We start from the raw sequence: 27,597 nt of genomic DNA, 5'->3' as shown, positions 1-27,597 counted from the left end.
TTTTTTAAGTTTTTAAATGGAGTTCATTTTCTGGAATGAACTCTGGTTTTTTTAGGTTTTTATATGGAGTTCATTTCTGGAATGAACTCTGTTTTTTTAGGTTTTTATATGGAGTTCATTTCTGGAATGAACTCTGTTCTTTTTAGGTTTTGTATATGGAGTTCATTTCTGGAATGAACTCTGTTTTTTTAGGTTTTTATATGGAGTTCATTTTCTGGAATGAACTCTGGTTTTTTTAGGTTTTTATATGGAGTTCATTTCTGGAATGAACTCTGGTTTATATAGGTGATTTCTGAAAAAATAAGTAGAAATTAACAGGAGTTCATTTTAAAAAATGAACTGCTACAAAGAAAAGAAATAGAAATTAATACAGAAGAATACTTTTATCCATGTAATATTTTTAAATAATTATGAACCAAATAGTAAAGATGTTTCCCCAAATGACCAAACCGATTTGGGACCATCTAAAAAACAACCGCACAATATTTTTCCCATTATAAATAACCAGCATCATAATTTTGTAAGATAGTGTCACGCTCACGCATTTCCTCTACCAACAACCTATAAACACTAGTAAAATACAACGATATTCTCACAATGGTCTTTGTGACCGACACTTGTTTCTAGTTCCTTGTTTATATTTTTTTTTGTTTTTTGCTATTAAATTAGACTTTAAAGTGGCTTTAACAAATATTAAAAAAGTCAATAACCGGGACTCCGAGACTGAACAAAAGATTTTTTTTTTGACATGTAAAGTAGCATGAAGAAACCAGGAAATTGGGATACAGCGATGAACTGTAATTCAAACTCGTGAAAATTGACAACAACATTATTTGTTCACATTCCTTTCCTTTCTAGGGCTTTTAGATTCACTTAGTCCGTGTAAAAAAAAATGTAACAGTACACTTTTCAGATGAAACTGTGCTCGTACAAAAATGATTGAGGCCCTTTTTCTTTTGGGTGGAATAATTACTGTTACTGACAGTCGGAATTACAATGCTTTCAGACAGGTAAACGATAGTATTGAGAAGCAAAGCAGGGTAATAGCAATGCAATACTATCTCAAGCTTTCAAATCAAAGTCATGTAGGTGAAGTTATAAATTTGAAGACAGTGAGTTGACATGCAAATGGACACATGAAATACTTTGGCGCACATGGGAATGTCAAGTGTATTTTAGGTCCTGTTGCCATCCTCAATTACCCCTTATACATTAGTGGGACCAAACACTTATGAGAGTGTTCGTGGTGCTATTTTTTTTTCTTCTTTCTTTTGAAATATGCAACAAATTAGTCTTCTACGCTGTTACGTATGCCAATTCTCAAAGCTAGCTGTTTGTTACAAGGTTTTGTTTGGATCTGAAAATATTATATTTCCACACGCATCATTTGGTAAAAGTTAAGGAATTCTGTTTCGACAAATTTGTTTCATTTGGTCAAATGATAAAATGAAATGTATTCTCGTTGCCAACAAGATAAATCTTATTGCACTGTGCAAAACTCTAATACTATGAATGCAATTCGGCCCAAGCTTTCTTAATTTTGAAAACTCAATGGGCTGATTCGTCCAGAGTACATCCCCATGCAAGAATATTAAATTTTAGGTGACAGTATAGAATTCAGTTCAATGGGAGATAATGTTTCACAGTTTATTTCCTTTGAGTGGTAATGCTTTTCATTCAGGAAACAAAAAATGATCAACCCACGAATACACATTTCCCAAATTGCTCGTGAATAAATTTAGTCGTTGGTTGTGAAAGTCAGGCCTCACTAGTTCATGGCTTTCAAAACCAATTTGAAACCACGTCCCACCAAAAAATTCACTGGAGAGAACCTGCCGTCTTCGTCAGTGAGGACATAAGTTCAAAACATTAAGCATATATAATAGCTATGGTCTGGATGGTAAGATAGTGTCAATCAACTGTACCGGTGTGGTGACTTCACTGCAAAATCAGTGTTGCATCGGCCCATGCCAAGGCACAGGGCCGCGGAGGCTAGAGCATTGGATAGAGGTATTAAATATGTCACACTGGCAGCGGCTCCATTCTGGTTGAGAGTGACATTACTGTGGTGGAAAGCTTGAACTTGGAGTCAAGAAAAGGCATCATGATTGCAACAGTTTCTCGTTCCAGCGTTCAATTTCACAGCTAAATATGGAGACTAGATGATATTTTTGACACCCATATTAGCGTTAAGCAACGGTTATCTCGCAGTTCGCTTCTTTAAAGTAGCAGCCGAAGGTTACAAGGCTGGTCATGAGTTACAAATTTGCTGTTTTGGCTTGATCATCATTCGAATGTATAAGAATCAAACTTTTACTAGTCGGAAAATGGGTCATTCGTCCACATATTTCTAAAACATGGTTCAAATGGACGAGTAAAAATTAGTATGGGTGAAATGGACACCAAAAAATAGCAAGGATGAAACTGGATTCATCCTGACTTAAGCTTAAAAAATAGTAAGGATGAAACTTGATGCATCCTGATGTAAATTAAAAATAAGAAAAAGTATTTGAAAATGGATAGAATGAAACTGTTTACATCCTGACTATTTTTACATTTTTGTCCATTTAAACAGTATCAAAACCTAAATGTCATTTTCACCAAGGACTCGTTGATTTTGGTCTTTTTAACCATTTTTGCATTTTTATTTTCATCAAACCGAAGAAACTTAGTTTTTATTATATCCTTGATAAACGATAACAGAGGAATCACATAGATGGATTCGATTAACGATTTCCACAATCGTTCTTATTTTATAAAATACAAATTTACAAGTTTAAGATCTTGGCTTGATAAATCGCATTTGGTCTAACTTAAGACGTTTCTAGTGATTCATGAATCGTCACAGGACCACAACAGAAGCACTCGATTTGATTGAACGGAAGAGGGGCACATTGAATCCTAACAACGTTGTTGAAGCGGTCTCTGCAGGGAGCAACACAGTTCCTACATTCGCCACGAACAATTATTCGTCCCAAAATGTTGCCATCACATACTTGTCTGCCTTCGGCTACAATTCCTCCACTGTGATCACCCCCAAAACAAATATAATTAGTAAAATTTCAGATAATTAAATATAAGACAATCAGAATTATAATTACTTACTAATAGTTAGCCATAGCGATCAAAACCACCACGGAAAGAAAACCAAACGGAGAGAAAATGGAAGTATTTTTCTCCATGTTTTTAAAAACCAATGTGCGTGAGGTTTCACTTCAAATATTTGGTTCCATTTATAGACGCGACTTCAAATTTTCTCCACCCATCATTCAAAATCTTATCTAAGTACCCAAATCCATTGTAATGTACTCATGTTTAGCACGTTTTTTTTCTCGTGGTGTCTTCTTTTTACATAACATGAGAAAATATCTTCATGAATGTGACCATAATTTTGACCGGAGGGTTGGACCAGTTGATCCAAACAAAATAAAAAGGGTCATGTTAACTTGTATACCCGTATATAAGTTAACATCGATATATTCGTTCTAAATTGCATCGGAAATGTAAAGTAGTTAATAAACTTTATTATTTTCCGTAATGATGATTATATTCCGGTAATATCTTATGATTTTTATTAATAAAAAATAAAACTAATTAAACGCGAAATTCTCTCCTTATTTAACTTACTTGACTCAATTCTCTCCTCATTTATCTCTCTTCTTTCACTTTTCATCTTCCTATTTCAGTTTTATCTTCTTCTCCTCCATTTATTCTCCTATAAAACAAGTATTCAACTATATTTATGCTATTTTATTTCATTCCGCCGTCTCTTTTTTCTGATGCGAAAAATTTCTTTCCAACCCAATCAAGGGTTATCCATTTTCAAGTTCTGTTAATTGCTGGTTCATAATTTGACAGATTTAATTGTTTATTACCAAGATTTGAAAGCCTAAATTAACAAAAATTTAATTGTCGAACCTGGGTGCTCTAAAACAGTTCTTGGTTTGGTAAATTTATCATCATGAAACAATTCACCGCTATCATGTTAGACAGTTATGAATAAGAAAATCGAGTTTAATGAAGCAGAGAGACGATGATTGTAATGGTGGGATTTGAAACAGTAGATAAAAATGGATCGGGTTAGTTTGATTTTTTATTATGGACTGAATTTGATCTGTTCCCAATTCTCACCCATAGATATCTAAAAGATGGAAGACGATAACTTTGTTTCTAACGTTTAACCCAACATAGTCAGGGTGGGGGTTGCATGAGAGAACCAGGCCTTGACTATTATAAGGGTAATAGAGGAATAAATAGTTTTCGACATGCATGTAGGTAGCTGACCCAAGAAAACCACAGCCCCAATAAATTACTTATCTTCTAGTGTCTTGTGTCCATCACTCAGAGGTCTGCGTTTTCCACTTGATCACGAAGAGACATCCTCGCTCGTTCCACGGGTTGATCGACACGTATACTGCTCAGAGTGTTTAATGAAGGTGGTTGAGATGCCTGCTCGTGTCAGACAAGTGTCTTCTGTCCCTGTCACGTTCGTGTCAGCTAACTTCCTCTCCACCGTTGATCTTAACTTCTTTTGGGATGAGATAAAGTAACTCCTTGGGGTTTATTTGGTGTTCCGTAGTGCATCGTATTTTGATGTCCTGGCCTGCATGCTTTCCACGTATTTTTCTATATATACATGTCTGATGGTGAAATATATGTATACACCCCGTTGATGGGGTTTTGAAGAGGTTCAAGGCTCACAGGAATATTAGGGATACGAAACTAAATGCTACCATTAGAAAATTACTAAAGTAAAATAAGAATTTCATAGAATGTGATTAAGTGCAATTGTAATTGCTTTAGGATATTGGGGGATAGGTGATGATGATTTGTTTTTTTTATTTTTACTTTTTGTTTGAAGCAATGATGACGATTTGTGTTTTGTTTAATTTTTTTCGGAAAATGGGTTATTTGTACAAATATTTTTAAAACATGATTCAAATAGACGAGTAAAAATTAATATGGGTGAAATGGACACCAAAAAATAACAAGGATGAAACTGGTATCATCCAGACTTAAACTTAAAAAATAATAAGGATGAAACTGGATGCATCCTGATGTAAATTAAAAATAGAAAAAAGTATTTGAAAATGGGTAGGATAAAACTGTTTACATCCTGGCTATTTTTACATTTTTGTCCATTTAAACAGTATCAAAATCTAAATGTCATTTTCACCCAGAAATTGTTGATTTTGGTCTTTTTAACCAATTTTGTGTAATTTTTTCATTGGTTTCTTTTTTTAAAGGATTTGTTTTTCTATTCGGTGAGAATAAACTACTACACACTTTCTTTTTACCTTTTTTTTTCCTTTGGATATTAATAGTGAGATTGGGCCGATAGATGATGATGGTCTTGGACAAAAGATTGGGCAGCATCAGTTTTGTGCAGTACTTGGATATAGACTTGGTATTCCTTTGTTTGATGCCAATAGTTAATGTGTTTGTTGTAACCGGGATATGGATATATACGGCGATCATGCACTTCACTGTGCCAGTGAGGTTGGTCTTAAGTTTCCCTCAAGAGGACAGTCTATAGCTCGTATTACAAAATCTTTCCCATCTTTGGTAAAAGTATACTTCTGGTCCCTCCTATGTAATATTGCATCTCGATCCCACAAGTAAGGACTACCAAGTACAACCTGACAAACATCTAATGGAACCACATCGCATGTAACCTCATCAATGTATGACTCATTAGAAGCAAACTTGAATGTACACTGCTCTGCAACCTGTAGCCCACCTTCCTTTTGAAGCCACCCTAAAGGATAGGGTTTCGGATGTTTGAAAGTCTTCAAACCCAATTTATGTATCAAAGAATGTGAAAGTAAATTCTTCTGACTTCTCGGGTAAATAACAACATTTACGAGTGTTGTCTTAACCTGCATCTTAACTGTGAAGAGTCGTTCCTAAGGATCGTCTTTTATAAGTTCTTCTACGCCTCCTGCCATCAGAGAGAGCTTTTGACTAGGTTCAATTAGTCCTTGGACTTCTTTTGGAGCTTGTGCGACTAGTGTTGCCATAATGGCTTATCTCTTCTGCAACCCTTTTGGTTTTAGATTAGTATAATCCATCCAACACTTGTCGATAACATGTCCTGTTTGTTTGCATTGAGTGCAGATCGAACCTTCTTTGTCTATCCTCTTTGGTCCTTTCATCTCCGTTAGAGACGAAACCTCCAGACTCCCCCTTGGTGTTTCCTTCAGCATCAGATTTCTTAAGACTGCCTTCGATGGAATTAGCTTTTATGATTGCTTCGGAGATAGTATCCACCGAAAACATCTTCAACTTGTTCCATATATACTCATGGAACCAGGAAATAAGCTTCATAATCTCCTAAGTCTAAATCCAAAACCATAGCTCGATTCTAAAATTCCGAAGTATATCCTTGCATGATTTGGTTGTAGGTATGCTTCAAGTTGTACCACTTGAACCATCTCTCCTCAAGGTAGCCAACCAGATAATACTGTTTCCTTACAACTTCCTTGAATATTTTCCATGACGTTGCTCTCTTACCTAGGTTTGTCTTTGATAAGCTTTCCACCAAGTTAGAGAATGTTTTTGTAGCTTCAATGCCGCGAAAGAAATCTTTCCTTTGAACCATATTCAAAGAAAGAAAAATACGTCTCTAAACGTTCAATTCAATCATCCAATTTTTCTGCATCTACACTTTCATCACAAAGTGGAATATCAACATGAAAATTAATTTTAAGATTCTTAGCATGAATTTTAGTTGAAGTAGAACGTTTAAGAAAATCACCTTCTTTTTCTTCTTAGTCCTCTTCTTCCTCATCATCTTCATCTTCTTCCTCCTCCTCATCTTCCGAAATAGTAGGTGAAGATGTAGCCTTTTTCTTCGTTTTCGACTTGGGTGTATAAGAAAAAATACATTCAGTCAATTCTTTAAGGGTAGTTTGAATCGACTTCATGTATGTTTTTAGCATATCCACCTTTTCTCCCATAGTTTGTGGTTCTCTATGCTTAGGATCATCATATGACTTAGTCATCCTTGGTCCCCTTGTTCTCATAACGTCTTCTTGCTTCTCGAGAACCTCACCAAGCTTTATGTAGAGAGAACTAGTGAAAACCATAAACCACATGAATCTTCCCTAAAAAAAACTAACCTTTCTCTGATACCAACTTCATACGTAGGATCTCTGTACCTTGGTGACTATTATTATAGAGACGGAATTCAGAATAATAATAGATGAAAAGTAGAAAAATGAACACACTAGAAAACATATTTGAAGAAAATATCTTCTCTAGATTATGAACAATAAAACTGTTACATTTCTATCTTTGATACGCTCACAATCTCTCTTAAAAATGGATCAAACCTAAACCTTTTTCTAATCTTTCTTTTGACAATAACACAAGTATTTGTCTACAAGATTTCTCTAGGTCTATGTGTTAAACCTCCCTTTCTAGGTGTCAAACCACACTCTCTAGATATCCTTATATATGAGATAAACATGTCTATTTATAGCTTTTGGTTTGATTTCTCAAACCTTTTAGAAATCTATTTCCTTATCTAGGAATAATTCCTCTTCTAGGTATATTTCCCTTTCTAGGAATATTGCCTTGTTCTAGGAATGTTTCCTTGTCTAGGAATATTTCCTTATTTAAGAATAATTTTATATCACAGAATATTTCCTTATCTAGGTGTTGATGGTGGTTTTTAGCTTAGGGTTAAAATCGTAAAACCTTACATATGACATGACGTCACTACGACCAGTAACACATTTATTGAATCATTCAACATGACTGCGTAAAATTACCGAGGTACCTTTTTTTATGTATATGCCATGCTCCACGGCAGAGCCCTCGGTACTGACTGGCATCATCTCTACACATGCCAGCCACGCATGCTAGCCAAACGTCCCAATGGCATGCCATGCCAGCCACATCTCCGCGCCAAAGGCATGCCAACCATGCCAGCCTCACCACCGTGCCAATGGCATGCCATGCCAGCCACATCTCCGCGCCAAAGGCATGCCGACCATGCCAGCCGCACCACAGTGCCAATGGCATACCATGCCAGCCACATCTCCGCGCCAAGGCATGCCCACCATGCCAGCCGCACCATGGTGCCAATGGCATACCATGCCAGCCACATTTCCGCGCCAAGGTATGCCAACCATGCCAGCCGCACCACGGTGCCAATGGCATACCATGCCAGCCACATCTCCACGCCAAGGCATGCCAACCATGCCATCCGCACCACGGTGCTAATGGCATACCATGCCAGCCACATCTCCGCGCCAAGGCATGCCAACCATGCCATCTGCACCAAAGTGCCAATGGAATACCATGCCAGCCACATTTCCGCGCCAAGGCATTCCAACCATGCCATCCGCACCACAGTGCTAATGGCATACCATTCCAGCCACATCTCCGCGCCAAGGCATGCCAACCATGCCAGCCGCACCACAGTGCTAATGGCATACCATGCCAGACGCACCACAGTGCCAATGGCATACCATGCCATCCACATCTCCGCGCCAAGGCATGCCAACCATGCTAGACACATCCCCGCGCCAAGGCATGCCAACCATGCCAGCCGCACCATAGTGCCAATGGCATACCATGCCAGCCACATCTCTGCGCCAAGGCATGCCAACCATGCCAGCCGCACCACAGTTCCAATGGAATACCATGCCAGACACATCTCCGCGCCAAGGCATGCCAACCATGCCAGCCGCACCACAGTGCCAACGACATACCATGCCAGCCACATCTCCTCGCCAAAGCCATGCTGGCCCTACCACATGCCCCTGGTTGCCAAATGAAGGGTTGCAACAATCAATGACTACCTTTCCATCTGAGATACATATCTCAGCCGTCTAAGTTCGCCACATAACGCATGGCAACTTCCGGCCCAAGTCCAAACATCACGGTTTTGCCAAAACCCTAATTTTGGCCGCGCCTAAAGCATGCCAAAGCCATGCGGCCCTACCACATGTCGCTGGCTGCCAAACGAAGGGTTGCAACAATCAACGACCACCCTTCCATCTGATATGCGGATCTCAACCATCCAAGTTCGCCACATAACGCATGGCAATTTCTGGCCCAAGGCCAAACATCACGATTTTGCCAAAACCCTAAATTTGGACGCGCCTAAAACATGCCAAAGCCATGCATCCCCACCACCATGCCGCTGATGATGAGCGATTAATTCTTACATATTTACTACCCAAAATATATATTGTTGGTGCTTATTTTGGTATTTATTGTGTTTTTGTAGGTAAATGAATAAAATGGGCTCTTCCAAGAAAATCGGCTAAACCTAGGATTCCAAGAAGAAAATATGGACTAGGGAGTACAAGGGTCGTGGATACTTTTGGATCTAAATGGGATAGGCCCAATTTAAGTTAGTGAAAGAGATGATGGGCTGAAGTTGGTTTAAGAAATTAACATGCTCGGGCATTTTGGTTTCGTGGATTTTAGGATGAAGGACTCGGTGATTAGTTCTCGAAGGATTTAGGAGGTATCACGTAAAATGAAAAATCCTACTCAATAATTAATGTACACGGTATGTTGACATGGTGGAGGAAGAAAGGAAACTAAATATCTTTTGCAACTAAAGAAGATTGATTTTGAACATAATATATACTTCACCACATTAATACATGACATCTATTTTGGAATTGAGATAATGACAAAATGAATACTTACCTCGTACATAAGATCAGTATGTGCTCATATAATATTTTCTTTCCCATGAAAAGAAAAACAAGTGGTCGGACATGTGGCGGGTCTTTATTAGGTGATATTGTGTATTCTTAGACAAGTGGCACACTCCCATTGGACATGACATGTGGAAGAGAATTAAAAGATGAAGGTTAGATTTTGTTGAAATCTATATATTGATGTCGAGAACAGGAAACTAGGTGAGTGATGGGAGAGCCGGTGAGCCGGTAGATAGTTTCACAATTTTCTTTTATTTCTTCTATTTAGTTTTCTTTACAATAATGAGGAACTATAATCACATGCTGGGATTATGGAGGAAGCGTTGTTCCAATAATAAAGTGGTATTTTCTTATTAATTTATTATTGCAATTTCTTTATGATTATTTGCACTGAACTATAATTGATTATAATATTTTGATTAATTAGTTGTATTCTCTCTTGATGGTGCATGCTTAGCTTAGAGCTCTTGATGTTCCATACTTGCGATTAACAATTAATATTTTGAAAATCTAATATTGGCAATATCTTAGAATCAAATTGAACGTATGAATTGCATAAATATTGTTGTTAACTGAATCACTTAAAAATTGGTCAATGGTGGAATCCATAGTCTCAGTTCTTTCCATAATCTTAAATCTTAAATCAATCTTCACAAGTCCGAGAGAATGACAACCTTCTTCCCACTATATGAAATTCGATCAATTTTTGGCGCCGCCGAAGCGGATTTTTTTATAGATTTGTTTTTAGGTTTTATTTTATTTGTTCTTTTTTACGCGTTTTGGTATTTTTGTTTGCTTTCAGATTTGGAGCTAAGCTAAAGGAAAAAGAGAAAGTGCTGAAAAGAAAGGAAAAGCCCAAAAAGGAAAGAAAAGGGAAATCCAAAAGGAGTGAAGAAGAAGATTTTGTAAATAATTCTATTTTTATTTTTGTAGAAACTGTAATTAAGGTTTTTATTTTTGTAATATTTTATATTTGGACATTTTTTTTCTTCTTTTCTTTTGGACATTGAACATTGGACTTTATTTTTAAAGCCCCACAGAAGGGTAGTTTTAAATAAACTGTTTGTAAAGAAGGACGGCAATTACGATATCTCCTCGGCCCCTCGGGTTCGTACATGACAAAGGAATCGTGGCCCGAGTCGACTTCAACGGTTCATCCCCCGTCTGGAACGGGAGGTAAGAATTCTAAACACCCGCGAATCCCTTGTCAGCGGGTTTACTGGATGATTTCGTATGCATATATGTTGAGGACCTGAAATCGGATTTAATTTTCTAGTAAAGGGCAAGGCCTGGCCAAATCAAGATAAGGACTCGGATTTCATCATCGTTTCCTTCTTGCCCGCCTTAGGAACACGTAACCTACGCGAACCTAAGCCTTAAAATTTGGACTAGAACGAGACCGATAGGGTAACGAGCTTATTAGGAAAGTCGCTCGGAAAATATTGGTTACTCTTTTGAGCATACTTTGAAGTTCATGATGGTTTCTGTGAGTTGAATACGCCGCCTTGTAATGCCGGTGAGGCCTTGGGTATCAAAGCTCCACTGAGCTTCCCTCGTCTCTATTCAACTTACTTTAACTAGGATTGATTCCAGAGAGTTTTGCTCAGATTGTAACGAATTCCTTTTCGAAAGAATAAAAGCTGGTCAAGAAACAATCTAAGGGAGCCATCATGCTTTTTGTTTGCTAGATAAAATAGGCTTGTTGTGGTCGAGTCAGCCTTCTTTGTGTTTGTTTAGAATTCCCTTGCAGTTAGGATGTCGAACTAGTATAGCCAATACAATGATTATTCGACTGAGCAACATGAACATTATTCTTTTTATGACCATAGTGTGAACAGTGGTTGGGAACACCAAACTTTTGAAGGTTATGGGTCATACCATGGTGAGCCCAATTACTATCCACATGACCACCGGTAATACGAGAAAGCTTCTTATAATTCCTCTCATCTAGATGAAGCACGTAAGATACTTGAGTCAACGCGTAAGTTACATGAGTCGACACATAAGTCAGCAGACACAGATGACTTAGTTATAGACGAAAGAACTGTAACAATGAGTGAACCTTCTTTAGAAGATAACCTCAGGAAGTTAGCTGAGTCAACATGTAAGTTAACTGAGTCAACACGTGAGTTTGCTGAGTCAACACGTATACTTGAGTTAGAGACGGAAGAAAGAATTGATCGAATTACACTGAATTGCCAATGCATTGCTTCAAAAATCAACCTTGAAAGTGAGAAAAAAATTTATTTACATAATCAAGATTACAAAGATAGAATTGGAAGCAATACTTTAGATGAGGTTCAACCATTTTCATGTTATTATGATTATGATGAGGATAGTACTAATGAAGAATCTGAAATATTTAGGCATAGTGATCAGGAATTTGTTACTCCAACTGAGCTTTATAATGATAATATTATTTCTAGTTCAAATCCAAATAATTTTAATAATTATTCACCTATTAAAAAGGACGAGGATTTTACTAAAGATAAGACTTCCTTAGATGATGTAGCATTTCCTTTTGATTACGAAGGCGATGATAGTTTAGAGGAGCGGGTTTATCCTGAGAATATTGTTTTCGAGTCTAGCGATTTAGAAACATTAGTCTTAGAAAAACAAAATGAAATCATAGAGATGAGTGAGGATGTACCTGACTTAGAAGAATCAATTGACCATCTTTAGGAATCTGATGACCTTGAAACTAGGGAAGTTGTGACTAGTCTTTATAGAGACACTGAAAACTCTAAGTTTGGGGGTGATTTTTATTCTCCATGTGCTTTAACTCTTACAAAGGTCCCTCACTTTGAACTTAACATATATGCCTCAACCATTTTACAATATTATCTCCATACACGTTTTCCTGAACCTAATGATGTCTAGATAGAAGTTCAGTTGTTAGAAACCCATCCTCTGGTTGATGTGGTTAACCCAGGATACGATACCTCGATTGACTTTGTCTTCCCACCAAATTTTTTTTCAATTGTGAGAATTTATGAAATTCAAATGTGTCAGATATTAAGTTTCGAGACTAAACCTAATTACTTTAGGAGATTAGGGTTGACATATTTGTTTAAGGAAGACCACCACTCTCTTTGTGGTCAGTTGTGTAAGTCAAATTTGATTGACTTTAAGGATCCCTAATTATTTAGGTTATTATTATGTGCTTCTAAGTTTTTATTTGAGTTTTTCCAGACTCTAGAACCTGAACATTCAGATCTAACTTTTGAGGAAATGCAACCCAGGAAAATATGTTATCTAGACCCAGTTATAGAAACTGAACCTGAACCACAGCTAGATGTAGTTGTCTTAAACAGGAAACTAGACAAGGGTGTGCTTTATTTGTTAACTTTCTTGGCATGGTGCAGATTCCTTTTACTTGTGATAGCTCTATTTGGTTTTGATGATCCGCAGTTATTCCGGCTATTACTTTATGATTCTATAAGGTGACTAATACTTTCTTAGTCTGGCTGAAGACTTTAAACTTAGCACTTCTTGGGAGGTAACCCATGCTCTTGCAACACAGTAATATCTTTCCTTAACTATTTTGCTTCAAGTGGTAACAGTTTCTCCTTGTTCATGCTTTTAATTTTATCTTTAGAACATTGAGGACAATGTTAGATTTAAGTTTGGGGGTATGGGAGAAACTTTTAGTTGCAATGAATAAACTCCAGAGCCTAGAAATTTATGCTTATTAAGGTTGACACTAACCAATCTAAGTGGATGGGAACATCTTGGTTGTAGGAGTTGAGGAACCAATCTGATTAGATGGAAACATCTAAAGAGTCTATTCATAAAAGCACAGAGCTCAGGTGTTAGAATTAAAAAAACATGGTAGTTTCGCCATATCTCGTTGAATCCTAATCCTTTCTGTTTTTATTTTTTTAGTGATTTGGTGGGATACACGATTTAACTTGTTACCATTGCTAGAGTAAAATAGAGTGATTGAGATACCAAAAAAAAAAAAAAACAAACAGACCAGACCATCAGACCAACCGAAATAAATTCAATAAAGTCGACCACTGGTGTCCTTGTATATGCCAGTTGTGTTGACCTAGAGTTAGGTTTATCGACCACTGGTCCCATTGTATATGCCAGTTGTGTTGATATTTGTCAGACCGGTATCTCAGTCCATTAGGATAGGTTCATCTTGGCATAGGCCTTCAGACAGATATGGGAAACACCGTTCACTTTAAACCATCTATTTTTTTCTCTTTATCCATCTTCTTAATCTTTCCATGTGATTGGTAGACTCCGATTATGATGTCCAGAAACTATCTGAGTAGAGCTCTGTCACTTATATATGAATTTTAGTACGCTGAGTGCAAACTCGTGTACAACAATTGGAATTTCGCATCAGGGTACTTCCTCCTGTAGTCAATGAGAGTATGCTAACCAAGGAGATTCTTTAGTGCCTTTCAAGGTTCTGCGTAAATAGCTAGGGTCTGGACTAAAGGTTTTGTGGGTACACCTCTGGTAAACCCTCCCAAGACTATAACTCGGTCACTAGGGCAACCTAGTGAATTTTTATTTTCTAGAATAAATTTTCTCGAGGACTAGCAAAATATAAGTTTGGGGGTGTGATGAGCGATTAGTTCTTACATATTTACTACCCAAAATATATATTGTTGGTGCTTATTTTGGTATTTATTGTGTTTTTGTAGGTAAATGAATAAAATGGGCTCTTCCAAGAAAATCGGCTAAACCTAGGATTCCAAGAAGAAAATATGGACTACGGAGTGCAGGGGTCATGGATACTTTTGGATCTAAATGGGATTGGCCCAATTTAAGTTAGTGAAGGAGATGATGGGATGAAGTTGGTTTAAGAAATTAACATGCTCGGGCATTTTGGTCTCGTGGATTTTAGGATGAAGGACTTGGTGATTAGTTCTCGAAGGATTTAGGAGGTATCACATAAAATGAAAAATCCTACTCAATAATTAATGTACGCCGTATGTCGACATGGTGGAGGAAGAAAGGAAACTAAATATCTTTTGCAACTAAAGAAGATTGATTTTGAGCATAATATATACTTCACCACATTAATACATGCCATCTGTTTTGGTATTGAGATAATGATAAAATGAGTACTTACCTCGTACATAAGATCAGTATGTGCTCATATAATATTTTCTTTCCCATGAAAAGAAAAGCAAGTGGTCGGACATGTGGCGGGTCTTTATTAGGTGATATTGTGTATTCTTAGACAAGTGGCACACTCTCATTGGACATGACATGTGGAAGAGAATTAAAAGATGAAGGTTAGATTTTGTTGAAATCTATATATTGATGTCGAGAACAGGAAACCAGGGGAGTGATGGGAGAGCCGGTGAGCCGGTAGCTAGTTTCACAATTTTCTTTTATTTCTTCTATTTAGTTTTCTTTATAATAATGAGGAACTATAATCACATGCTGAGATTATGGAGGAAGCGTTGTTCCAATAATAAACTGGTATTTTCTTATTAATTTATTATTGCAATTTCTTTATGATTATTTGCACTGAACTATAATTGATTATAATATTTTGATTAATTAGTTGTGTTCTCTCTTGATGGTGCATGCTTAGCTTAGAGCTGTTGATGTTCCATACTTGCAATTAACAATTAATATTTTGGAAATCTAATATTGGCAATATCTTAGAGTCAAATTGAACGTATGAATTGCATAAATATTGATGTTAACTGAATCACTTAAAAATTCGTCAATGGTGGAATCCATAGTCTCAGTTCTTTCCATAATCTTAAATCTTAAATCAATCTTCACAAGTCCGAGAGAATGACAACCTTCTTCCCACTATATGAAATTCGATCAGCTGGCTGCCAAACGAAGGGTTGCAACAATCAACGGCTACCCTTCCATCTGAGATGCAGATCTCAGCCGTATAAGTTCGCCACTTAACGCATGGCAACTTCCGGCCCAAGGCCAAACATCACAGTTTTTCCAAAACCCTAATTTTGGCCGCGTTTAAAACATGCCAAAGCCATGCGGCCCTACCACCATGCCGCTGGCTGCCAAATGAAGGGTTGCAACTATCAACGGCTACCCTTCCATCTGAGATGCATATCTCAGCCGTACAAGTTCGCCACCTAACGCATGGAAACTTCCAGCCCAAGTCCAAACATCACGGTTTATGCCAAAACCTAATTTTGGTCGCGCCTAAAACATGCCAAAGCCATGCGGCCATACCACCATGCCGCTGGCTGCCAAACGAAGGGTTACAACAATCAACGGCTACCCTTCCATCTGAGATGCAGGTTTCAGCTGTACAAGTTTGCCACCTAACACATGTAAACTTCCGACCCAAGGCCAAACATCACGGTTTATGCCAAAACCCTAATTTTGGCCGTGCCTAAAACATGCCAAAGCCATGCGGCTCTACCACCATGCCGCTGGCTGCCAAACGAACGGTGGAAACAACCAACGGCTACCCTTCCATTTGAGATGCAGATATCAGCCGTACAAGTTCGCCACTAAACGCATGACAACTTCCTTTCCAAGGACAAACATCACGGTTTATGCCAAAACCCTAATTTTGGTCGCGCCTAAAACATGCCAAAGTCATGCTGCCCTACCACTATGACGCTGGCTGCCAAACGAAGGGTTGCAACAATCAACGACTACCCTTCCATCTGAGATGCAGATCTCAGCCGTACAAGTTCGCCACCTAACGCATGGAAAATTCCGGCCCAAGGCCAAACATCACGGTTTATCCCAAAACCCTAATTTCGGCCGCATCTAAAACATGATAAAGCTAGGCCGGCCCTATCACATGCCACTGGCTACCAAACGAAGGGTTGCAACAATCAACGACCGCCCTTCCTCCTGAGATGCAAATCTCAGCCGTACAAGCTTGCCATCAAACGCATGGCCACTTTTGTCTCAATGCCAAGCACTAATTTTGGCCGCACCTAAACTATGCCAAAACCCTAGTTTTGGTCGCGCCTAAACAACACCCAAATCCTAGCTCGGCGCCTAAACCATGCCACTGGCTGCAAACGAAGGTTTGTAACAATCAAAGGCCACCGTTCCTCTTGAGATACGAATCTCAGTCATACATACTTTCCACTAAACGATTTATGGCAATCTCTTGGCCACGACGCCACTTCTTGGCCACGATGCCAAAACCCTTATTTGGCCGTGCCAAGAGCATGCAAGCGCTGCAACCATGCTGCTGGTTGCCAAACGAAGGGTTGCAACAATATACGGCTACCCTTCCTCCTGAGATGCAGATCTCATCCGTACAAACCTTCTTCCAAACAACTCGTGGCAATGTCTTGGCTGCGATGCTAACTCTTGGTCACGACACCAACTTGGATGTGACGCTAACTCTCTGGTCACGACACTAACCTGGCTACGATGCCTATTCTTTGGTGACGACACCAAATTGGCTATAAATGTCAAATCCTTTGGCCACGCCACACGTAGCAACATGCTACACGTTTTCCACGAAAACACTCGAGACATGAAAACATGTCATAAACTGGGGGATGCTCATCAGGGTATTGGTCTGGCGGTTTACAGCGTGTGGCACACACTACGCCCTTTACAGGAAAGTGTCATAAGGGTGATGCAGTTAGTAAATACAAGAAGTAATGGTGAAACGTTTCCTTCATTACGGAAACATCAATTCCAGACGTTACCCATTACCATTTTCTTCCATTTACTCAACTATTTCCACTTCTTACGAGACCAGGGTACGTTTCGTTGCGACTTGTATAAATAGGTCTCACCTATTTCCAACAAAGACAAGTTTTGGTCAGGATAATACAACACTCAGAAATCACTTGTTAGCTTTCCCATCTGTTAGCTTTCCACTTTCTGATACAAGTCGTCAAACAACTACTCTTCCTGAATCAACTATTCTGGTCTCAACACTCTCTCCGCTTCCCTCCATAGACCAAACCTTCTCCTTCACTTTGTGACCGAAGCAAGTATGGAACGGTCATTTCTTGGTTTATGCCGGATTTGTACAGATTGATCTCTCGAATCAAAGTACTCCCTTGCAGTACATTTTTTAGGGTTTAGACTCGTTTCTCACCCACACACTCGAAATCAGCAGAAACTGTTTTCACCCTCAAACACTAGGTTACTGCCTTAAATCAGTATTCCATCCTAAAGTACAATTCCACCCTCAAATCTAATTTGAGGATTACTAAGTTCCTAAAAAATGAAAGATACACTTGTATCAAGTAGAGCTTGTCGTCTATACAAGATTAAGCTTATTCTACTAATAATTGTAACATCTAATTTGTTTTTTGTTCTTAGCAATAGTGTGATATTTCTCTGTGGACGTTGACGTACTTCCTCTAAAGTGAAAGCGCATAAGCTTTTTATCTAAAAGAAGCTACATCACAAACTTCGTGATCGTGATGCAATATTTCAGTTGATTTTAGACTGACGTCTTTTTTTACCTATTTGATGTACCAGGTGGCCTGGCAAACCAGCCATGCCATTATGGAAACAGGTTCATCGAGGAGTGATATGCATTGTAGCGCCAGCAATAGAGACTCGATTTTATAAATAATGCTCGCTGGAAAATCCATCACCAATGACTATTTCTCTGTCACCTATAAAAATGTTATTTTCAAACTTGATTTTTATACCTAATATTTTCTCTCTCTTTCTCTATCTCAAAAATATTTCAAATTACAGAATTTCAAACCCATCTTGATTTTTATGGAGTAGTAGTTGGACCTGTTGTTGACAAGATATATGATAGATATAAAGAAATAGGTAAAAAAAACAAAAAAATCTTCAAGTCTTAGATATTAACCAAATCAAACCTGCAGCTAAAAAGAAAAAAACAGTTCAAGGCAAGGAAATTAAAGACGAAGAAAAAATAAATTTGAAAGTTAATCATACTAGTTAGAAGAATAAAGGAAACTCTCCTCAAAAGAGCATCGAGCATAAGTTTATTCAAATGAAAATCAGGAGGCAAATTATCGGAGATTTTCACTGGAGTCTTTATTTTTTTTTTTTTGTACAATTATATATCTTGTAAAATGACGCACTGCTATTAATTAATTCGAAGTTTATATCTTGTAAAAAGGCGTAGTTGTTAATGAGTACGAAAATTTGACCCAAAACAATAAGTATTAAGAAATTATGAATTTAAAACTTGCATTTAACCAGTTGAGAATTAAGAAACTAATTAAAACTTTACTTAAAATAACAAGACTCGATTATATTTGGTCATTTGTAGCCATTCCGCTCGATAACTTTTTTCAAGGTCCATTAGGCTTTCACCATTCCTTATGTTTCGGCCGACTCGCATTACCAAAGTAACAAAGACACTTACTTTTGAAATGACGAGGGTACTAAGTACACCACAATTCGATATCAACCTCTAAGTATGATACCTTGTGTGATGTAATACAGACAAATATTGTCAATAAGATTGCAACCCACAAGGTACACACTTGGTATATAGTACAAGTCCGAAACTGAAACTTAAACTATAGGGATCAACCCAAGTGTTGGATTAACGTACAAGTGCAATTATTTTAATTATAACTTAAATAATTATAATGCGGAGAGTAAAGTAAAAGAACACAACGAGATTTTTTTAACGAGGAAACCGCAAATGCGAAGAAAACTCGGGACCTAGTATAGTTTTGAATAATCTTAGAATTAAGATGCTATACAAAGAACACTACCAAATTCGTATAGTTGAGACCAAGTAAACTACCCCTAGTTACCTGGTTTCCTCAGTATCCCTGCGCCTACAAGCAATCTGGCCAATGCACGTGAATCCTAAGATAGAGTCAATCATCTTAAGTTGCTTCAGCCGTTGTGAAGACTTCAAGCACTCAAGTCCTTTTGATCATCTTCCAAATAGTAAAGAACTAATCTGTTTGGTCACCAGTCTTCTTATATCAAGAATTAAATCAGAGATATTCTAGTAGAGTTTACAAAGGCTCTTCCATTTAAACTAATAAACTCCTTTGTCAGATAAGATCTTCGAAGATAAAGACTAACAAGTTAATCAGATCTAGGTATCCAGACTATCTTATTCGGGTACTAAAGAATATTACCAAATGATAGTTTTCCGATCTAATACGACTAGCAATAAAATTTTATCAAAGATAAACCATATCTTGTCGGATCCTAGGCGATCAAGTTTGTGCACGAAGCCAATCACAAAGATATGAAACCAATAAGAAATCTTATTATCTTCAAATCTTCTTATGTACCTGCACAACCAAACTTGATTTCATCTTATGATTGATCACGCACAAAACGAAGCGTGTTAACAATGGATGATCACAAGTCAACGTCAGATCTAAGGACAGATCTGAACTACCGCTAATCTCTTGATCTAGTTTAACTGACCTTATATCAGAAGAGAAAGCTCTCAAGAATAATCAAACTAGGTGCAATCAATAGCTAAAAACCATTAGTCAATCTAATCAATAATCGAAAAGTGAAATACCAATGCAATTCTAGTTTGTCACCAACGGTACTAGTAGACACTTCTTGATCCCAAAGAAGTTTTTAAACAAGCGTACGTAAGAGGTTTCTCCTAATTAGGTTACTCTCCTCTCCAAGATAGTATTACGAATGATACTATTAGTCGGCTACAACAGTGACTACAAAGATGAAGTGCCTGCCTCAGGATAAGTTTGTAAAAAGAACAAACTATACTATTTATAGACCAAGGCAGTTTGAATTTTGAACACCAAAGAATTTCCATAACCGAAAATATTCTCAAGATATGCAATAAAGCCCCTAAATTCGGTTTCATCTAATTCCAACCAATATTCGACTGTATAACCGAAATCCTTCATGGGAAACTTAATATTAGCTATCATTTATTAATATAACTTTCCAAAGATATGTTTTGCTATCTAGCAAAACAAAACATATACATTCGAAAATCTCAAAAAGATTCTCAAACATTTCGGTTTGGGATCTCACCTTGAGTATGAAGGAATATCTTTGAACAATTAATAAATAAGATTTCAACACATCCTGAAATTACTCATTATGTCGACATATTGAACTTTCCTATTTGGCAAACCCAATTTACAAAATCACACAAATCATAAAGTGTACATGACTATAAAAATTAGTTTTGTAGGTACAGATCGGTTCTACCTTGACTCCCAATATAGGTAGGGAGGTTCTACCTTGACTCTCAACATAAGTAAGGATAATTTCTACCTTGATTCCCTATAGGTAAGGATCGGTCCAACCTTAGATTTTCAATGAAAACCAGACCATCAATCCTATTGATTCCTTTCAACTTCGACACAAGTTTGTAAGTCTACTTCCTTAAATTCATGTAGTTGAACATAATTTTCTAGGCATCAAATCAAACCTTAGTTCACTACACAATCTAGTAACAATTTTACAAAAATTATGTCGATGTCACAATTACGAAGTTCAGAAGATAAGCATTATACTTCGTAAATCAATATACCAATACAAAGCATTCATAACTGTTGGTATAATCTTCCTTGACACTTTGATAATAATAAGATGATCAAGTTTCTAATACTAGAGTATCATGTATATAAGTTCGCATGTTATGATTTCAATCTAATCGACTTGAAAGCAACGATATAGAAATGGAAACAAGTCAAGTCTTGTAACACTAAACTGAAGTAAAAGGATTATGTCTTCCTAATGTCGATACATCTTCAGAATCATCAGGTCTTCAGAGTAATACTTGTATGTCTCAACATTTCTAGACTTCCTAGTTAGACCTAACGAAGTTGACTCTAATAGTTCTAATGAAGCGACTATTGAGATTTTGAAAAAGTGGGGGTCTAACAACCACACCCAATATTTCGCTTAGCAATCTATATGGACTAACTCCAATATACTTTCAATAGAATCAACTAGACAGTCAGACCCAATCTTAAGAAAAGTATATCAAAGAGTTATATCTCTATTTCTTAATTCAATTCGTAATCAAACAAATAGGAATTTGCGAGCCCGATTGAATATAAGAAATAACTTGGACGGTATCAAAAACCAATATCCAAGTGTCAATCAATTTAATCAACAACCAAAGGTTGGATTTACAATTGATTGAACTTACACACAACCTGTGATATTTCAATTATATAAACAAATATAATGCGGAAAAGAAATAACACAGACAACAGAAGTTTTGGTAACGAGGAAACCGCAAATGCAGAAAAATCCCGGGACCTAGTCCAGATTTGAACACCACACTGTATTAAGCCTCTACAAACACTAGCCTACTCCAAGTTAAATTCGGACTGGAATGTAGTTGATCCCTAACCAATATCACACTGATCAAGGTACAGTCGGGTTCCTTACGCCTCTAGAACCACGTCGAATTCTGCACACTTGATTCCCTTAGCTGATCCAATCTGTCTCACACAGAAAAGTCTATCGAATAGATAAATCTGTCTCCTACAAATAAACCTATGAGTTTTGTTCCGTCTTTTGATAAACCAAGGTGAACAGGAACCAATTGATATACCGGACATATATTCCCGAAGAACAGCCTGAAAATATCAATCACCTCATAATGATCTTAATTGTATGGTAGCTGTTGATACATGAAAAATATTACCCCTTTAGCCGGGCTAATATGCCCTCAAAGGGGAGGCAAGCCCAACATGAGATATGGGACTTAGGGACTAAAGCCTAAGTCCACCAAGAAAGTGTCTATTAGATGGAAAGGACAATGGAGGAATTACTAGGAAAGAATGAGGATTTATTAGAGAAGGAATGACATTAGTAGTAATTAAAGAAGTTTAGGACACATGGCATGATGTCATAAAAGGAAGGGTCTTTTGGAAAGTCTATATAAATAAGGATAAGGTACAATAGAAAGACAACTCTCTCTTACTATTCTTGGCAAAGTGAGGTCATTTGGCTAGTTAGGACGGGTAGAACCTCAAACCTAAATTCACCCCTCAGCATTTGGCGAGGCTTCGTGCCTAGCTCAACCATCAAATTCCCCAAAACATTATTTTCTCATCTGCGCTTCTTTCTTTATCTTCACCCCGCGCTTCTCTTCCACCATTCCTATCCAAAATAATCTCGGCGTTCTATCACAGCCGCTTCATTACCCCGCTGCATCAACACCCTCTATCTCTATGGCTACACCAAACTACACATGATCATCAAGAGCCGCGTCCTACTCCTCCGAGTATGCTAACTCTACCAGCACCGCTTATCACCACCTAGCCGATCTTCACTATTGAGTTTTGAAGACCCGTCCCAAATCATCTCCGCGTCCGTAGACACAGCAGCTGGGACCAACAAAACTAGAAATCGCCAACTATCCAATAATACACCGCTTTATCCATCATCATGAGATTAGCCACATCGACGCTTTCCTCTTTTACCAGCATCACCGAACCAGATTCGATGTGCCGAGCTCCAACCCGAGATGTTTCTTCTCAGAGATGTTGAATATGGAGTTAGTAAATCTACAAAAATAGATAAGTTCTTACTTAGCTTGGATCTCCTCTAAATCCCGATTTATATCATTCTAAGATCTCAAAACTCATAAACCTTAAATTTATATCAACTTTCTTCTTCCATTCAGAATTGGTGTTTTGACAGGAAGATTCCCAGGAACAGAACAACTAAGATGAAGCTTTCCGAAGAACGGTGATGCATGGGATAAACCCAACAGTTAACAAAATTTTGAAGTCAGGGAGACGCGTATACCCTTGAAGCAGTGAGGACGAGCTCATTCAGCTCAGAAAGCAGTGAGAAAGTTTTAATAATGTCGACTCGATTAACTCATCGCAACAAAGATAAGTTTCTCTCTAAGCCCGTGTCTATTTATGGCTATGTATTATACAGATCGACGGTAGATGAAGTGGTTGTTACTTATCAACAAGCAGTGAAGTCTCCTCCCTCGGAACTTAATTCTTAATCATAATCTTGCTGCATACTTTAGGATGATTTCCCCTGTTTTTCTTTAAAAAATAAAATAAGAGAACTATTTGGCATGCGAATATCTTTTATGCAAGCTTACCATCTTCCCAATTTAACCAAATATGCATAGGGTGTCTCGAACTCTATTTATGTTATCTTGTTTTTGAATTTGCGTGTCATATCCTAGTCAGAAGAACAAGGAAATGTTAGCATGTTTGAAAGTATGTTGAAACCTCACACGCGTATCAAAATGTGTTATTTTGAACTTTCTGTTTTGCTTCTGTTCTAAGTATAAAAGCATGTATCCGCAGATCTATATGCATAAAGTTTCATATGCTAATAATCCACTATAGCTTAGTGTTTACCAAAATGAAGGACTAGTACATCTTTGATGCCGCCTGTCCATTTTTTTGGCCTTATTGGTTTTTGTTTGATAATTAATTTGATAAGCATGATAGCATTGATGAGTATTTTTTGCGCTTACAATAAATTGTACTTAAAATCGCTAATATGTGCTTATAAAATCTTATTTCACGATTTTTCCTTCGCAAATGCTTGTAACAAATGTTTACAATTTTGTACAGACACTAGTTCCGCTTGTACACATGTTTATTCAATCCAAAACATGAAATGTTTAAATATAAATATATGCGCTTTATAAGTAACCTACTCGCATGTGTAAACTGTCGCTTTATTATGCTGCCATGCGCCTTTATGATGTTTTGCTTTTATGATACCCTCACAAATGTTTTGTTTCACGCATATGAATATTTGTGCTTCATAAAATATGTACGCAATCTAGTCACATGTTAGGCTGTCACCTTATTTATACAAAGCATCAATATTATTTTGAAATTCATGATCCGCTATGCAACAAAAAAAAATAATCTAGTAACGTGTTCCGGACACCATGCTAGCAAGGGTCCATAGAGGTCACTTGAACAAATACAAATCTACAATAGGTCTCAGGTCAGCCAAGGGCGCTTGATTGACTGACAAATTTACAAAAGGTCTCAGGTTAGCCAAGGGCGCCTGATTGACTGACAAATCTACAAAAGGTCTCAGGTTAGCCAAGGGCGCCTGATTGACTGACAAATCTGCAAAAGGTCTCAGGTCAGCCAAGGGCGCCTGATTGGCTGACAAATCTACAAAAGGTCTCAGGTCAGCTAAGAGAGACTGATTGACTGACAAATATACAAAAGGTCTCAGGTCAGCCAAGGGCGCCTGATCGACTGACAAATCTACAAAAGGTCTCAGGTCAGCCAAGGGCGCCTGATCGACTTGCTAATCTACAAAAAGTCTCAGGTCAGCCAAGGGCGCCTGATCGACTGACAAATCTACAAAAGGTCTCAGGTCATCCAAGGGCGCCAGATCGACTGACAAATCTACAATAGGTCTCAGGTCAGCCAAGGGGGCCTGATCGACTGACAAATCCACAAAAGGTGTCAGGTTATCCAAGGGCGCCTGATCGACTGACAAATCTACAAAAAGTCTCAGGTTAGCCAAGGCTCGACTGACAGATCTACAAAAGGTCTCAGGACAGCCAAGGGAGCCTGATGGACTGACAAATCTACAAAAGGTCTCAGGTTAGCCAAAGGCGCCTGATCGATTGACAAATCTACGAAAGGTCTCAGGTTAGCCAAAGGCGCCTAATTGACTGACAAATCTACAAAAGGTATCAGGTTAGCCAAAGGCGCCTGATTGACTGAAAAACCTATGAACGGTCTCAGGACAGCCAACGACGCCTGATTGACTGACAAATCTGCAAAAAGTCTCAGGTTAGCCAAAGGCGCATGATCGACTGAAAAATCTACAAAAGGTCTCAGGTCAGCCAAAGGCGCCTGATCGACTGACAAATCTACAAAAGGTCTCAGGTTAGCCAAGGGCGCCTGATTGACTGACAAATCTACAAAAGGTCTCAGGTCAGCCAAAGGCGCCTGATCGCCTGACAAGTATACAAAAAGTCTCTGGTTATCCAAGGGCGCCTGATCGACTGACAAATCTACAAAAGGTCTAAGATCAGCCAAAGGCGCCTGATAGACTGACAAGTCTACAAAAGGTCCCAGGTTAGCTAGGGGGCTTGCTCGACTGACAAATATACAAAAGGTCTCAGTTTAGCCAAAGGCGCCTGCTCGACTGACAAATCTACAAAAGGCCTCAGGTTAGCCAAAGACACATGATCGACTAGCAAATATACAAAAGGTCTCAGGTTATCCAAAGGCACCTGATCGACTGACAAACCTATGAACGGTCTCAGGACAGCCAACGACGCCTGATTGACTGACAAATCCGCAAAAGGTCTCAGGTCATCCAAAGGCATCTGATCGATTGAAGAGGGGGGAGTAGGCGCGTTTTACTAACACCCACCTCACCCAATACCCTTTCAATAAAAAGAGGGGGGAGTAGGTGATGAGATTTTTAATTGTTGTTGTAGTAATATAAGATTCGAACTCTAAGATTTGTGAAGACTAAATTTAAAGGTTTAACGAAAATAATAAAAGAGAGCTACTGGGAATAGGATTCCACCGAATTCATATCATAAGGCTCAATTATTCATTCTCAACAATTATCGCTCAATAAAAATAACATCGACTCTTATGTTTCCAAAGTAGATTCTCAAAATATTAGTTATAAATCGTAAGCATGGGACATCAAATATTTAATCAAGCATGACCCATCAAATAAAATAATAACTAATTAATTAAAATCATAATTCTATTTTAATTAGTGCAAAAGTCATATAAAAAATAAAATAAATTTACCCATGTATGAAATTCGACTTCCTACGCCGTCCCAGTGTTGGGGTTTAGCTCATTAGGTTGGAAACACGCTCAAAAATATAATTCATAGCTCAAAAGGTGTTTTTATTGAAGAAGAGTAATAATGTAGTGAATCTGCAACGCTGTATTGGCGTTACAGACGTCACTGTTACAAAAAAATGTTGCAAATTCAAAACAAGCATGCCAAACTGACTGTCAGGAGTACTATTAATAAACGACAGTTCTCTGCGACAGTCTGTAGGCGTCAAATGTTTTTCTTCTTCTTCTCTGCAGCAGTAGAGAAATCTTCTCTACAACCCTCTGTTCTTCCCCCCAACTCTCGATCCCCCTCTATGATACTGCAAAAGGCTATTTATACTCAACAAGTGAAGAAAATCATGTATAATAACTCACAGTAATCTCCTTTTACTCGGCAGTGAAGAAAATATTCTCGGGAATATTTTCTTTCCATTTTCTTCTCCTGCACGCGTCTGATTGTCACTGACACATTCCAAATCATACGTAAAACTCTCCAGGATTGATACAAAATCATGCAAATGAGATTGCTACACACTCCAGACACATAATCTCTACATACTCATCCAACAGAAACTCGAGTATATCTTGTACTCTGTTTACTCCAAAAAATAGTGAATCATTCCTTATTTACCGAATCTGGTGAACGTACCTCGCCTGTCTTGGTCTAACAGGTCCGTCCCAATCCACTTGAGTGATTGAATCACTCCAGAAATCTCCAAAATCGAAAACATCAACTCTCGGGTTTTCTTAAGCAAAACCTGTAACTCCATGTTTCACTCAACATGATGATTCAGCCAATTATGATCAATTCCAGCAACCTTACCACGCTTGTTATGCACAATCCCAATCAATCTCGGCCATTGAGTCTCTTTCTACCCTGCACAAAACGTGAACCCTAACTTCTGCCATTGATGAACACAGTTTCCCGCCAAACTGGAAACTCAAATGAAGAGGACGACCTCCTCCTAACAGAGATGGGGGTGAAAATAGCAGTTGACGCCCTGGGGTGTGAATAGTAAATAAGGTGGCCCTTATCGAAAGAGGTGCCCCTTAGTAATTGAGTACCCCTTATCCAAATGTGAGAGTCCAAATAACACATGTCCTCCGAGTGCTTTAGACAGCTTTTCGAGCCGATTTTTCCAAAAAATGTTTATTTTCAAAAATACCTACAAACACACAAAACACCAAAATAAGTACGAAATTGAGTACCAACAATGCAGAAAATTAAGGACAACTTAGACACA

At 38.0% G+C, this 27,597-nt stretch overlaps 1 long non-coding RNA gene across 1 annotated transcript; it reads right to left on the bottom strand.

The window, feature by feature from the left end:
* Window positions 1-2,647: 2,647 nt before the first annotated feature.
* Window positions 2,648-3,208, bottom strand: LOC113301225. Its single transcript, XR_003336103.1, has 2 exons — window positions 3,106-3,208; window positions 2,648-3,024 (listed from the first exon to the last, which is right to left on the bottom strand). It is a non-coding gene; the product is annotated as an uncharacterized LOC113301225 (long non-coding RNA).
* Between the last annotated feature and the right edge of the window lie 24,389 nt (window positions 3,209-27,597).

This window comes from Papaver somniferum, chromosome 8, assembly GCF_003573695.1.
Source record: "Papaver somniferum cultivar HN1 chromosome 8, ASM357369v1, whole genome shotgun sequence".
Taxonomy (NCBI): Eukaryota; Viridiplantae; Streptophyta; class Magnoliopsida; order Ranunculales; family Papaveraceae; genus Papaver; species Papaver somniferum.
Note: the sequence above shows the minus strand (reverse complement) of the source record. Positions and strands in the feature narration are given on the sequence as shown.